A 15,248-nucleotide genomic window follows, 5' to 3' on the forward strand; every position below is an offset into this window, starting at 1 on the left:
CCTCCCCTCTTAAACCAATCCACTGGCTAACATTCTGCATCCATTTGGAGCAGAGTTCCATGGCTGGCTACTGATTCCATAAGACACTATTTCTAATTTTGGCTTGGATCCTAATCTCCTCACTTTTCATTGGTGGTTTGTAATTTATATCTTCTCCAGCTCTCTGCCAGACATATCCCACTGCCAACAGTAAGTGCCTAAGCCAAAAGGGGCTTTTTCTGCAATGGGGAAAACATGATTCAAAGACACTTTAACTCCAGTAAGGAAAGAACTCATTATTAGCTTATTTCCACATATCTGAATCTTTATCAACAACCCCTTTTCAGCAGAAGTTAGCACTAGTGGCCAATGCATCATGTTGGCACCTATGCCCTCAACATTCACTCTCACGCACATGCACTCATTCACAGAAACACACAACACACACACACACACACACACACACACACACACACACACACACACACACACACACACACTCACGAACACATCAACATACTTTACAATTTACTGATTTGACAGAATATCTTTGCTGTATTCTCTTATTGTTTCCAAAATTTGCATCATGGATGAATATAATCACCAGTAATGCCTGACATTAGAAGTATATTCATCATAATGTTGAGTAAATGTTTCCGGATGCAAGACCTTTTTTCTCTTAACTTTACATGTGAGTCTGAGTATTACAAAAAAAAAAAAGAAAAGAAAAAGAAACCAAACTGATGTTGCTTAGCATTTCTCCTGGCTCTGCTGTGTTACCTCCCCCACATGAACACAGCTCCATCCCTTCCAACTGTCCCTGATTTTACAGACATCTCCTGCTGTTGCCTCTTAAACCATCCTGTCCCTTGTAAGTAATGGACTGTTGATTGTTGCAGTCAGCGAATGTTTCCAGACATTCGAGTTTCTTGCTTACTATTATGCTAAAAAAGCCCTCCAACAACACCAGCACATGACTTAGTGTAGTGGATTAATGCTGTTTCTGCTTTTTTGTCAAGGGTGCAAGGTTAAAAACCCGTTTTCCTCCCTGTTTACTTTGCATTTTTATCTTTTAGCAAAGATTGAGGTAATGTTCTAGAAGTGTCCCTGGTGTCTTATGGTGGCACAGAGGGCTATGTCATGTGTGATCCTGCTGCCATTAAAGAGGTTGGGTCTTGTTAGGTCCCTTTAAGACTGGCTATATAGAGTATCCCTGGTGTCTAGTGACCCCCCCCCCCATCCCAAGTCCTCCAAGCTTTTTGTCTATTGCTCCCCCAGTATTATCAGATTTATTATTTAGTGAGAGTGGTGTGGAGGCATGACATCACCCACCAACACACACACACACACACACACACACACACACACACACACACACACACACACACACACACACACACACACACACACACACCCTAGTCACGCAGTCTCACTCATGGAAACTCTCAGCCATTCACCCATGCACACACACACACACACACACACACACACACACACACACACACACACACACACACACACACACACACACACACACAGACCCTAGTCACGCAGTCTCACTCATGGAAACTCTCAGCCATTCACCCATGCACACACACACACACACACACACACACACACACACACACACACACACACACACACACACACACACGGGTTCATGTCACTACATCGACATATCATTATGTCGACAATTACTGCAGCGACACAAAATAATCGACAATTGAAACCATCGACAACTGGAATCACACACTTTAACTTTACCGACAACCCGAAAGCACTTTTAAATGGAATGCTACCTTGGGCCGAGTACTAACATGGGTCAAGATGGGGGCGTGATTTGTACATCTACATTACTGGTGTTTCACCCCCATCTTGACCCATGTTAGTACTCGGCCCAAGGTAGTATTCCATTTAAAAGTGCTTTCGGGTTGTCGGTAAAGTTAAAGTGTATGATTCCAGTTGTCGATGGTTTCAATTGTCGATTATTTCATGTCGCTGCAGTAATTGTCAACATGATGATATGTCGATGTAGTGACATGAACCCACACACACACATCCTACCAATCCCTTAATTAACCCCACCCTAATGTGAACACTAAGGCAGACACACGTGCACAGATACCTTTCATACCTTTACATACACTCACACATACAGCCACACACACATACAAACATACATGTGTGTACATACCTCTTAACTCTACCTGTCTATTAAGCCTACCATGAATTACCTCTACTGAGATCTGAGTGCCATACTTATTAACATTGAAATATGCTAACTGTCCTACCAAAATATGTTACTGTGTATAGTTATATCATGGAAGTCTGTACATTTTTAACATGTTTTTTATTTGTAGCACATCTTCTGTACATAGTAGATACAGTTTACATGAATTGCATGTATATAGTATATAGTCTGACTATGATATACAAATTAAAAAAAATGCAAATTTTTGTTACTTTCTGTAACTAAGGAACTGTTATTTCTATTGTAAATTGAATGTGTAATGACTAATACTATCATCTGTAGTTTTCTTTATTTTTATACCCAGGTATTGGCTGAAGAGGGCCAGCAGATCAGCCCCCTTACCAAGTAAACAAACTGAAAGTAAATAAGAATAAAATAAGTGGGGGTGGCCAATGTTCTTTATGCTGCCAGAGGAATCCCTGAATTTCTCAGGGCACATGCATTTCTGTGAGATATTACATGGCTAATTGTCAGAGGCTGCTTTCCCAAAATGCCTCTTTAGCATTTGCAGCATCCTGTGGAAACAGCCCACCTCAGTGTTACATCTTCGTGCTGCATTACCATGGTGGGGCTGGCACTGAATTACAAATGTTACACTGAGTTGTACACTATGCGTACACCTCCTGGTAACCTTTCTGAACCCAGCACATAGTTTCTCTTTAGTTACACTCACCCTCGAATCCTTCTACCTGTTCATATAGACCTTATGTCTTTAGGTGTCAAGGGTAGTGACCTCCACCTCCTGCATTCCTTTAATCATTTTCTTCACTGTGCTTAACTTTATGTCTGCAACCTGATAGGCTGACATAAGTCACAGTAAAACTCGCAGTCATAACTGCAGAGCCTCGACAGTCCGCTGAACACAGTGGGAATACTAAAACTCTTCCACAGTGAAGGGAGAGCTGCAACATTTTCTTGATAGTTAACCATAGGCCATCTTTCTATTTTGCTATTTTAGTATTACCTGGCTTGGGATTTTTCCTGGCACAGTGCAAACTTTTTCATTTTTTTGAAAATATTCCCAGATGTCATAGTTCCTGCTATACTATGCAAGTATTCAGTCTTGCTAAAGCCCAGAATGCCCCACATGCAGTAGTTAGTTGGACCCTCTGAGTGTTGCATCATATATCATCAATATCCTTTTGAACCTAATAATTTGGGTCTGTTATGTCTGATGTTATAAATTCTCTGTAAATTTTTAAGTGTATTTTTTTTTGATTATATTAGGCAGAGGCTGAGTATTTCTTCAAAAACCCTAGAAATAGAATAAGGTAGTCAAGTACTATAGTTCAAAGCCTAGGATGACCAGTTTATCGATCTTGATCTGAAGAAGGCTTAAGAAGCTGAAAGTGCTTATCTCAGCTGGGAATTTTGTGTGTTTTTAAAATTGTTATTGTTTTTCTTTGAATAAAGAGTGTTTTTATTGCTGTTGACACAGTGCAAGCTCGTGGTGGTGTACCTTGAAGACTTTCTTACTTTGTTGTACTGCTTTGGGACACCTTTGGCAGTTGGGGTTGATTGATTTTGTTGGTTTATCGATCGTAATCTCATGTACTATTGTCCACCCTTCCTCTTCAGTTCCATATTTAAGTGCGAAGGTTTCAACTCAAGAAGCAACACTTACTGTGTAAAACAATGGCCTCTCCTTGCAGTTACCAGACATAGCTCTAATCTGGAAGTACTTTAAGAAGCCAAGGGGATGGATGACATCTGTAAAGATGATAGCTGAATGCATCACCTTTGATTTGTTTTCCTATATTTAATTATGAGATGCAAACCCTCCCTCTCACCAGGTTGAACAAGGAGAAAATTACAGTCAGCTGCCTGTCGGGTGCCAGGATCTGCCACATAACGCATGCACTCAAGTCTCTCCACAACAAGTACAAATATGACTCTGTAATTGTCCATGTTGGAGTGAATGACTTGAGACGTACCTCCCTGGACTACATGAAAAGAAACATGGAAGAGCTCTCGGATCATGTGGCCCAGGCAGGTATGACCCTAGCCCTGAGCAGCATCCTGCCTTCGCCCAGAATGATACCACAATATAAGGACAAAATGATTGACTTCAACAATTGGCTAAGCTTCTGGTGTCATTCAAAGGGGATCCAGTATCTGTCTTCCTGGGACGACATGATTGACAGACCACGATGCTTTGCCAGAGATGGTCTGCACCTGTCGCCTCTGGGATTCAGGTTACTGGCTAAGGTTCTTGCCACCCCTATAGTGCCTTTTTTAGGCAAAGTTCAAAGAACAAAACCACCACCGTAACAGGCACAAGCATGCAAAATCTGAAGGTAATGCTACTCAATGCTAGAAGTCTAAACCTCAAAATGCACTCTCTTGAGGCACTCCTAAAAATGGAGAACATTGATATCTGTGCAGTAAGACCTGGTTCAAGGATCCAGAGAGCACCCCTGCAATACCAGGCTACAACTCTTACCACACTTTTTGGCCACCAAAGCAGGACCGAAACACTAAAGGTGGAGGAGTGTCAATATTCACCAAGGATATTCACACCACCAAGCTAGTTGCCCAACACAATGCATCTGAAATTCTCCAGGTGCAACTAACACTAGGTAAGACTGCAATCCAAATTGTAGCTTGCTACAGATCCCCCACCATACCCCAAGATTCTCACTACACCTTTCTAAACATACTGGACAATATTAAGATAGAACCAAACACCCTAATACTGGGTGATTTTAACTACCCTGCCATTAACTGGGAAAGCTACTCATGTACCAACACCTTTGCCCAACGGTTCTTGGAATTCATAAATTCCAACGCCCTGGATCAACTAATCCATAGTCCCAACAGGGGCTCCAATATCCTAGACCTGGTCATTACCAACATGGGAAATCAATGCTCCACACCTATGGTCACCCCCTCGTTAGTCACGTCTGACCATAAGCTAATCACCCTTAACATCCACATCCCACCCCCCCCCCCCAGTAAGGAAACCTCCATAAAAAACTTCTCCAAAGCCAACTTCATGCTACTCAAGTCAGAAGTGACAAACTTCATGACACACATGCAGACGGGAGCTGAAAGTTCAACTGCTGAATCCTACACTAAGGCACTGTACGAGCACATCCACTCATGCATAAATTGTGCCATCCCAAATAGAACCAAAATGCTCTCATCCAAAAAAAAGAAGCCAATCTGGTGGTCCCCTGCCATAAACAAACTTTAGAACAAAAGGAAGAAACTGTTGCAGAAAAGAGGAAAATGCCAGGATGCAAAAAACTTCCTTACCAGCCTCAGTAAGAAACTGAGATCCCTCATAAAATCCTCCAAAGCTAGTTACGAAAACAAAATTGCCAAAGATTCCAAAGACAACAACAAGGCATTCTATAACTATGTCAAGAATCTAAATGGCAATGCTCAGATCTGCTCTGAGCTAAAACAGAATGGCATTAAATATACTGATCCCAAGGATATTGCCAATATCCTGGCAGATCGATTCAGTGCCAACTTCACCCCCCTCTCACTCCCTAAATGGCCCATCTCAATACCAGAAGATTGCCAAATTCCGGTAATAACGGCCACACAGGTAAAAAATGCACTCTCCAAAGCTAAGAATGCAGCATCCATGGGACCAGATGACATCCCAGGCTGTGTACTACATGAACTACAATATGAACTGGCACCTCACCTAAGTGTCATGTTTAATCATAGCCTCACCTCAGGTTTCGTGCCCACTGAGTGGCGCACAGCTACAGTTATCCCACTCCACAAGGGGAGATCCACCTTGGATCCCGGAAACTACCATCCCATCAGTCTGACAAACCTTATCTACAAGGCCATGGAGCGTATTATCATGGAACTTACAAACAAAGACATTGGCAACCTTTAAACACTGGACCCCACCCAGTTTGGGTTTGTGAAGGGCCGATCATGTCTCCTAAACTTGATTGACTTCTTTGAATCAGTCTCCAGAGCCATGGACAAGGGTAAGGTGGTCCACACAGCCTATCTAGACCTTGCCAAGGCCTTTGACACCATCCCCCACTCTGGAATCATAGATAAACTTACTAAGCTGTGCATTAATCCCTACATCACCCAATGGGTTGCTAACTGGCTTACTGATAGAACCCACACTGTAAAAGTAGCCGACTCCAAATCCAGCTCCAGACAAGTGACAAGTGGAGTACCTCAGGGTTCAGTCCTGGGACCGCTCTTGTTTGGCATCTACTTCTCTGAAGTACAGGCCAACACTAAGGGACTCTGGATAACAAAGTTTGCAGATGACTGCAAACTGGGAGCCATTATTGAATCCCCAAATGATGTAGATACTCTACAAAAGGGCCTTATAGAAACAGATGCTTGGTGCCAGAGCCATGGGCTCAAGCTCAATGCCAAGAAATGTATAGTTATCCCCTTTGGGAAAAAACATGTATCCATGAATTACCATATAGGTGGCAGTACACTAAACACCGAAAGTTTGATAAGAGACTTAGGGACACAGGTAGACAGTGGTCTCACCTTCGATAACCACATCGCCACAACAGTCAGGAAATCCTTCTATGTGGCACACCTCATCACTAAGGGCTTTTCATCCAGAAAAAAGGAGGTCATTGTCCCACTGTACTCATCCCCCATTAGACCCATTATAGAATACAATGCCCCGTTTGGTATGTACCTCTCAAGACATCTGCAGCAACTGGAAAGGCCACAGAAATACCTCACTAAAAGAATCGCAGGCCTAAAGCAGATGCCCTACACTGACCGCCTTAAAAAACTCCAGCTGTACTCTGTCACATATCGTCTACTCAGAGGTGACCTTTGCTTAACATACAAGGCCATGTCAAACCCAGAGCTGTTGGACATGCTACACTTAAAGAAATCCCAATCCCTCAGAGCCACACACTCCAGGGATCTAAACCTTGTCATCACAATAAACAAAACATGCTGGAGGGATAGGTTCCTGACCCAGAGACTCCCCAGACTCTGGAATAGATTGCCCATACATGTCAAGCAGAGTGCCTCTTTGGTCCTCTTCAAAAGGAACCTTGACGATTGGATGGGAGAAAGGAAATTCACCCTGGGGATCACGTCAGTCGCCCTGCTAGACAGGGGTCCAGGGAAGTAAATAGTGTGGGAAGAAATAGCCAGGCAATTGTTATGGCTAGGCTTGTATAGGCCCTAGGGCTGATAGCCTAGTACCAACCTATGAACCAGAGTCATTTTTATGTTTTGTTTCCCACCAATTCTGCTCTTTTGAATCAATGGGTCCTTCTGCTTCTTTAGGAAATAGCTTCCTGTGCGAAGTAATCAACCTAAAAATAACCATTAGTTTTAGAAATCTTGTATTGCTGCAAACATAAAGTATGAATGTTTCTGTATCTCATTTGGTGTTTATACACAGCAATGAGACATACAGTGCTACTTTCTATCAGAGGATAAACCTGTGTCCACTAAGCAACTGAACAGGCTAATTCAGTGTTATTATTGCCCACTGGCTATTGCAGTAGTCAGCAATAGTAGTGGTAACTGTCATATGCCTAGATGAACAAAACCATGAATCAAAACATTAAGTTATACATTCCCTCTATTTTGAAATATTCCTATTAAGCTAACAAAAGAATGATTGAATGCCATCATGAAAATTTTGTCACATAACCAACAATAAAGCTGTAAACAGGCATTCACTGTGTAAAAAGCCATAGTGAGTTGTATAGAGTTTATCATATGCGTATGTGTACATATATGTGTGTGTTCGTGTGTATATGTGTGTATGGTTTACTTTTAAAATGTTGAGGTCCACTTGTTCATTGCTCAGATGAGCAAAAGCCTGTTTTCAACAGCTCGAATTTGCAAATGACAAAATGCCGAACTCATAACAGCGAATGCTAATTTGCATTCACTGTTGTGAATTCAGCATTCTGAGTGGAGATTGCACTACAGTGGGGATTGGGGCATGTACCCTTTCCCTCACTGTAGCGCAATCTCAGAGTTAGTATATATAATCATGCAGGGGGTGCGAGGTGGGCTTGCACCCCTGCATAATGGACAGTGGAGACATATGGAAGAGATGGGTGCTTCACACAAAGTCGACATTCCTGTGTCAACTTTTTTTTTGTGTACCGGGTTCACTATTCTGAGCATTCAGCTTTGCAGTTTCTGACATTTCAGGTCGGGTAAGTAAAGAATCGCACAGGTGCGTTGAGACATTTCAAAGGTAAACCGTGTGTATATGTACTTCTACATAAGATGACAGTACAGAAATTAACAATATACACACATACAACCACACACACACACACACACACACACACACACACACTTGAAAGGATGCGATGTATGTTGTCTGGGATGTATGGTGGAAAAGATTGCACTTAGTGGTTGTGAGCTACATTCTGGAAATTAGTGTACAATTTCAAATAGTCCTTGGTATAGACCTGGCCATTACATGAACATCCCTACAGTACTGCTAAGAAGGTTAGCAAAAAAAAAGTAAATCATTTTTCATTGAGACCTTCCTGGTATATACTGTTGATATTCCCATGGCAGCTTATCTCTGAAAAGAAAATGACAAATGTGGTCTGGCAGTGAAATACATTATCTTCCTTTACTTTGTGTTTAGCTAGAAACTGAATAGTCTTGGAAAGTACAACATAAATATAGCAAGCGTTTAAAATACCTTATGCTAACCTGTTTTGTCTAGACTACGACATATTTATTATGCAGTGTGTGTCTGTTGGTACGAAAGTAACCAAGATCTGCCATAAATTTCTACACCAAGAGGTATGCAAAACACTGTTAAGTGCATATATTAAGGCAGTTCATCTATGTGTAATGCTGGGAGAGCCACAGAGTCTGTAAAATTTGAAACAAGTGTATACTCCATAACTCAGCATTGCTGTTCCTGGACATTAAATGCACTCTGTCATCAATAACATCTGGAAAGCTAGTAGAACTATGGAACATTAATGATACATTAAATCATTTTTAGGATTTCTACATCATAAGCTGCCAGATAACTAAATCTGTTAACAACGTGATAATAGCACATGTAAATCAAATGTAGAGATATTTAGCTTGAGAGCAAAATTTTCAGATATTTTTTTTCTGTCCTGCCATTAATACTCAAAGAGAAGCAAATTATCCCAAAGCTGAAAAGAAGAAAATGTGATACAGTAGCGCTTGTCGGTTTGCAGTCATTACCAAGCTAGTACAAATGGTGCTAAAATAATCGTCTGTACCATTTGTTATCATTATGAGTTTTCAGTGTCTGACGCTCTAGTGCTGATACTGTCATCTTTTATTGATAAGTGGTATAGTATGTCTGTTTATCATTCCTTACTGCTTGGGCTGTGTTACAGCAGCCAGTGTATTCAGTAGTGTACACTGAACAATGTCTTTGCTTCTGTAGCAATCCTTTACATGGTGGGTTGTGTGCTATGCTAGGCTATATTCATGGCTGCTGTGTTTTAGGGATGGGCATGGAGTGCAAGTGTTTAAATCCGTGATAGAAATGCCTGTTCAATTGTCAAAGACAGATAAACCGCTAACTAAAACCCAGGTGACAATAGTTTGATTGCTGGCTTTGTCACCTTTTTATGTACATACATAGCATAAAATATTTCAGGCATGGACAATAATGCCCTTCTAGGCTGCCAATATACCAAAACATTTGTTTCCATAATAAGTGTCTAGGCTGTTCTTAAAAATATCTAAACTAGTGCTTGCTTTAATGAAATTTGTTAGTCTGTTCCAAGCATCAGCTTCTGTCTCAGAGGACCAATCAGTACACTTCATATTCCTATAGAAGCTTCTACATAGGTTGTCTGATGATTCTCTACTTTTTGATACCCCCAAACATTCCCAGAGGTAGTTATGTCTAAATACCCTATATACCTGAATAAGATCTCCTCTTAAATATCTATAAGAGACACTGTACAAGTTCAGATCATTTAGTCTTTCACAACTTAAATTTTTACATCCATGTATACCCTTGGTATACTTTCACTGCACGTTTTCTATTTACTTGTTTGTTTTTTATAAGGTTTCCATATCGTTATTCAATACTGAAGTTTAACAAACAATAACTACATTTCTGATTTCGTAGACTTTGTACATCTTTTTATACAACCTATAGCTCCATAACTGTCATTAACCAATCAGTTGATATGGTTAGAAAGACTCAAGGCTGGATCTACCTATTTACCCAGGTCCTTAAATAAATTGACAGTTTCAGTCACTGTATGCTGCATTAAAAATTCACCTTTCAGTTTATGTCTCCCAATTCTTATATACTTAGTTTTGATGTATTTATCAATATATTATTGCTCTGATCCAAAATGGTCAATTTAGCTAACTTCTTTTGCAGACATGCCATATCTGTAACATATGCAATCAGTTTATCCAATTTCAGGTCATCTGCTTACAGACTGCAGAACACTTCAGATGAAAAAGATAGGTCTGAAGGACACAAGGCAGAGAGGACTGAAGAGGCTATACTTACTTGATTCTCTTGGAGGGTTGAGTTGGGGCACATGTTTGCAGCACACAAAGTCATAGCCGGCCTTAGGCATAGGCCAACTAGGCAGCCTCCTCGGGTGCTGCTCTAACAGGGTGCTTTTCAGTAAACTGGATGGTGTAAATAGACAAGGATAGGGATGCCAGGTGGTGTGGGGGCACTGTGGAGCCCTTTTGCCTAGGGCACCGCTTGACCTAAGGCCAACTCTGCACAAAGTACACAGATTTCTCCAAGTGGGGATTTGAGAAGTATGTGTGTTCTTTTCAGGACGTGGGATTGTTTGTAGGTGTACATCATCCACAGAAGTGAGAGACAGTCCATCATTACCTCCATTGTACATCCTCCCGGACAAATACATGCTGGGTACACATTGAGGATATGTGCATAAAGGTAAGACCTTGGTGCTCGAATGATGGTGCCGTCACTCCTAGTTTACCCACTGCCTGGCCTCTAGAGAAAGGAATGGGTTGTAGGGCTCTTTCCCCAGGGGCGGAATAAATGGGCTAAATGTGGAATCAGGGTAAAGGGTGAAGACATAATAGACTATTGTAGACTCAAGCCAAAATAATATGCTTTCAGCGGTGAATGGATCTAAGTGTAACCTTCCTTTAGGCATCTGTTATTGTGATCCTTCAGTCTGTAGAATAATGTTATGTAGATAGTAAAAATGATGCAATTTCTAGTTTTCTGTTGCCAGTAAAGGCTCGTTCCTTAGACTAGCCGCCATTCAAGATAAAGCTGCAACAGACCATAACAGAATTGTCAGTGAAAAAGCTAACATTTGGAAGTGTATGCTCTATGTTTTAAAAGTTCTTGTAAGCAGCAGTGAAAAGCATTTACTGTAAATGGGCTGCATACTCATTACAGTTTATCTCTAATGTAACTCATTCCTTACCAAATAATTAAGTGACTGAAAACTAACTGAAGCAGTTTTTATACAGCACTGTGGAGTATATCCAGTAGTTTCATTGTCAAATAGGTTTAATGTCCGTATGATATTGTTTGGAAGCACAGTATAATGGGTCTACTTTATTAACTTGAATGTTCAAAAGTTTGAATGCATAAAGATCGACACATATGCATCAAACTCATAAACGTTCGAAAGTTAATAAAGAAAAAAAATACACAGCAAGCCCCCCTGCTACTTAAATATACCAACTCTGAGATCTCACTACATTGAAGTAAACGAAAATTTCCACCTACGGAGATTTCCGTTTACAGTTTTCGATGGCTTGCATTTTCGATGCGTATGGTACAATTCATATGTATTCGCGGTTTTATGCTTTCGCATCAATAAAGTAGACCCCAGTATAATATAACTTGAAAACCACATTGTGAGTGAAAGTAGTTTTTAAAATACCAGTGTAGCATTGCAATTGCTCTGTGTTGATGAAGCTGTGGAGGGCAAGGGACCAAGGGCTATGTAATAAAACTCTAAACTTATCTAAAGGAATCCCTTCATAACACTTTTTAAAACTTATTATCACTTATTTAGCTACTTAGTCAAAAAATAAAACGTTATCATTTTCATTTCTAAGTATTTTTCATTTCTTTAATACACACTTCCTGGGTTTTCTATTCTCCATGAGTTATTTTAAAGTTACAACGAATGGCATCGCTGTTTTTTTCCCCTTTATCTCTATGCTCCGCATATAAGTATGGTCCTTGTTAACCTTGCAGCTGAAATTTGTGGCATGCATTTATATCGATCACCGAAATCATAACATATGAATACTACAGAGAATGTCATTCAAATGAAGGGTGTTCTGCAGTTAGAAATTTGAATATTAATACGGTTTCCAGTAGTAAAGAAATTTAGAAGTGAAGTGCATTTTTGAGATTTTAATATTGCAGAAATGACATTTGACAGTTACTTTGCTCAGCTATCATAACACTTTTGAGACGCTTGAATGGTTAGAGGAGGGAAACATGTCTTATGTGTTTGGTATCCATTAAATAAATAAGTGCACTTGGGCATTGCTTTGCAGATTCTGAAAAAAAAAAACAATGAATGACTGCATTGGAATTTAAGTTTACATATGAGCAAGGCAGCTGTTTATGTTAGTAACTAATTAAAAAAAACTTGTTGTGGACATTTCCATTATATGTTGGATTACTTTCATAAGCACATATTACTCATTATTTCAAGTTTATTAACCCAGACTTTAATGAATACCAACAGTACAAGTTTGCAAAATAATCTGGGATGACATATATAAAATAAGTGGGTATAAAACTAGGAGATCTCTCAAGCTAGTCATTGTCTAACAACTGAAAAACAGTCAGTATCAGAAAAGTAATAGCAGTGAGCACCGATGCAAAAAGTTCTAAATAAATGCAGGTTTTAATAGCATCAAACAGTAAAACCTTTTTTACATCTTGTTACATAAAAGTGACTGGAATATTATGTGTTAATTAGCAGCTCAAGTAGCAATATACATTTGTAAATATTGTAGAAGAAAGTGAAATGAATAAACAATGGGAAAGAGCAATGTCTTTGTAGCATCTTTTAACTAAAATGGATGCCAATAAAAAGTGTTTCATATTATTGAATCACAGATGTCTGAATCCAAGGATAAAAATATGCAAGTATATACCGAAGAATGGAACTCAGTAAAATGTAATTTTCTTAACTTTTTGACTGGCACATGATCTGCCTACTTACAACGTTAGGTTAGATATGACTACATCAATGTACAAAGCCAAAGCAGAATTCAAGACAAAACTGTCAAAAAATGCTTTCCTTAAACATAAAATGATTAGGCCAGGAAGGAAGCTCTCATTACTCAACTCCTTTAGTCATTACATCTTCATATATTTCGTGGTTCCTCTTTCTTACATTGTAGTCTAACATATCATCTTAAATTAATTTCTTGGTGTGCTGTTTCTAGGTTCCATCAACATTACTTTTTAACTGTCAGAACACATAGTACCTTAAGTTTGAATTAAATGTGTTGAATGTGTGCAGAGGTGAGTGGGTGGGGACTGTCACAACTCCATACTTCCCTAGACCTATGAGCAAATCTTAAAATATTTGGGGGAGGGGAACTGTAGACACCATGATGCTCTTCTTATCTTAACAAAAATAGAAAAATGTCTGGCAGCACTAAAGATGTGGGCAATAAAGGAACAGAAAACACCAGAGATAACTCTTTATTCCATGCCTTAAAGGCACAAAAAATGTAAAATCATTTGGCAGCATGGAAGATATGGGGTGGGGGATACTCTTTATATATTGCAATTAAGACACTTAAAAGAATTCAAGCCATGTGCCCTCAGCATTGAGCATTACATTCTTAGATCTCTGTGCCACCACACATCACCAGAGAAGGTCTTACATATTAGCATACAGTCTTTGAAAAAAAATAAGTTTCAAACCCTGAATGTATTACACAGAAAGCATTATACTAAGGAGGAGGCTTAACCCCCTATGCTAACAGTGGAGTTCTGGTTGCAGGGTATTTTATTTTCATAGTAAGAACTATGAAACTCTGTTTGCTATTATTCCTTGTTTGGAGTGGTGCATGAGTTATGAGGGACAAGGCAGTATAAGAGGCAATGGCAGGAGCGGTCTATACATTTACAGAAGCTGAGAAGGATGGATGGGCTTCAGGACAAAGCCAGGATGAGCACTCAGTGACACCAGGGAGACTCTGCACGCTATTAGATAGACTCAAATAAATAGAGCGACAGGTCTAGTATCACATGTATACTTTACAAACAATAAGAAGAATGAAGCTCTAATATCTGTCATTATTGTGCGATTTACAAGGGCAGGGACAACAAATAAGAGATAGTGGGGATGTTCTGTCAACTCCAAGACTGTAGAGGTATGCTGGGTGTGTGTGTGTGTGTGTGTGTGTGTGTGTGTGTGTGTGTGTGTGTGTGTGTGTGTGTGTGTGTGTGTGTGTGTGTGTGTGTGTGTGCGTGTGCATGCGTGTGTGTGTGTGTGTGTGTGTGTGTGTGTGTGTGTGTGTGTGTGTGTGTGTATGTGTCTCTGTATGTAGTTGAATGTAGCTATATGTTTTGGAAAATGAATGACAGGGTGGTCTGTGCCAGCATGATGCACAATCTGCCAATTTTGACTACCACCCTGCTGCCAGACCCCCAACAGGGCATCCAACAGGCTCTAGATTTCACTACATGTTGCTTTAAGAAAATTCAGGCTCACAGTCAACAAAGAGAAGACCTTCTTCAATGTCTCACAGAAAGTAGTATTCCTTGGTACATACATATGTACATGCATACAAATATTTCAAGCATGGGCATTAATGCCCTTCTAGCTTGCCAATATACCAAAATACTTGTTCCCGTAATAAGTGTTCAGGCTATTCTTAAAATATCTATTAATACACTTCTCATTCCTGTAGAATCTTTTACATAGGTTGTCTGACAGTTCTCTAGTAATTTTTGATAACCCCAAACATTCTCAGATGTAGTTGTCTCTAAACGCCCTATATACCTGAATAAGATCTCTTCTTAGATATCTGTAGGAGACAGTGTACAAATTCATATATTTTAGTCTTTCATAAT

At 39.9% G+C, this 15,248-nt stretch overlaps 1 protein-coding gene across 4 annotated transcripts in view; it reads left to right on the plus strand.

Moving 5' to 3' along the window:
* Window positions 1–15,248, plus strand: part of CACNA2D1 (calcium voltage-gated channel auxiliary subunit alpha2delta 1) — a 3,475,830-nt gene that overhangs the window by 1,505,470 nt on the left and 1,955,112 nt on the right. The window lies entirely within an intron of this gene.

Source organism: Protopterus annectens, chromosome 11.part0 (assembly GCF_019279795.1).
Source record: "Protopterus annectens isolate FY-2018-M chromosome 11.part0, PAN1.0, whole genome shotgun sequence".
In the NCBI taxonomy this organism is placed as follows: domain Eukaryota; kingdom Metazoa; phylum Chordata; order Ceratodontiformes; family Protopteridae; genus Protopterus; species Protopterus annectens.